The sequence below is a fragment of the Natator depressus genome, chromosome 1 (assembly GCF_965152275.1).
Source record: "Natator depressus isolate rNatDep1 chromosome 1, rNatDep2.hap1, whole genome shotgun sequence".
NCBI classification, from domain to species: domain Eukaryota; kingdom Metazoa; phylum Chordata; order Testudines; family Cheloniidae; genus Natator; species Natator depressus.
Genome location: NC_134234.1, coordinates 225,433,905 through 225,435,123, shown reverse-complemented (window position 1 = coordinate 225,435,123; position 1,219 = coordinate 225,433,905). Strand labels below are relative to the sequence as shown.

General features: G+C 52.4%; 1 pseudogene; it reads left to right on the top strand.

The window, feature by feature from the left end:
* The first annotated feature begins 408 nt into the window (after positions 1-408).
* LOC141987179 (zinc finger and SCAN domain-containing protein 32-like) lies at positions 409-981 on the top strand (annotated as a pseudogene).
* The last annotated feature ends 238 nt before the right edge of the window (positions 982-1,219 follow it).

The following is a 1,219-nucleotide window of genomic DNA, read 5'->3' as shown; positions in this document are numbered from 1 at the left end:
AATGCATTCTAGCATACAAAAAGTGGTCCTCTGTGCCCTGGTCTACACTAGGACTTTAGGTCGAATTTAGCAGCGTTAAATCGATGTAAACCTGCACCCGTCCACACGATGAAGCCCTTTATTTCGACTTAAAGGGCTCTTAAAATCAATTTCCTTACTCCACCCCTGACAAGTGGATTAGCGCTTAAATCGGCCTTGCCGGGTCGAATTTGGGGTACTGTGGACACAATTCGACGGTATTGGCCTCTGGGAGCTATCCCAGAGTGCTCCATAGTGACTGCTCTAGACAGCACTCTCAACTCAGATGCACTGGCCAGGTAGACAGGAAAAGAACCGCGAACTTTTGAATCTCATTTCCAGCATGGCAAGCTGCAGGTGACCATGCAGAGCTCATCAGCAGAAGTGACCATGATGGAGTCCCAGAATCGCAAAAGAGCTCCAGCATGGACTGAACGGGAGGTACGGGATCTGATCGCTGTATGGGGAGAGGAATCCGTGCTATCAGAACTCTGTTCCAGTTTTCGAAATGCCAAAACCTTTGTCAAAATCTCCTAGGCCATGAAGAACAGAGGCCATAAGAGGGACCCAAAGCAGTACCGCGTGAAACTTAAGGAGCTGAGGCAAGCCTACCAGAAAACCAGAGAGGCGAATGGCCGCTCCGGGTTAGAGCCCCAAACATGCCGCTTCTATGATGAGCTGCATGCCATTTTAGGGGGTTCAGCCACCACTACCCCAGCCGTGTTGTTTGACTCCTTCAATGGAGATGGAGGCAACACGGAAGCAGGTTTTGGGGACGAACAAGATGATGAGGAGGAGGAGGTTGTAGATAGCTCACAGCAAGCAAGCGGAGAAACCGGTTTTCCCGACAGCCAGGAACTGTTTCTCACCCTGGACCTGGAGCCAGTACCTCCCGAACCCATCCAAGGCTGCCTCCAGGACCCGGCAGGCGGAGAAGGGACCTCCGGTGAGTGTACCTTTTAAAATATGGGATTGCTGCTGCTGTGTAGCAATGCAGTACCACGTCTGCCAGCACCCAGGAGACATATGGTGACGGTTACCTGAGCGGGCTCCATGCTTGCCGTGATATGGCGTCTGCACAGGTAACTCAGGAAAAAAGGCGCGAAACGAGTGTCTGCCCTTGCTTTCACGGAGGGAGGGAGGGAACGGGGGCCTGACGATATGTACCCAGAACCACCCGCGACAATGTTTTAGCCCCATC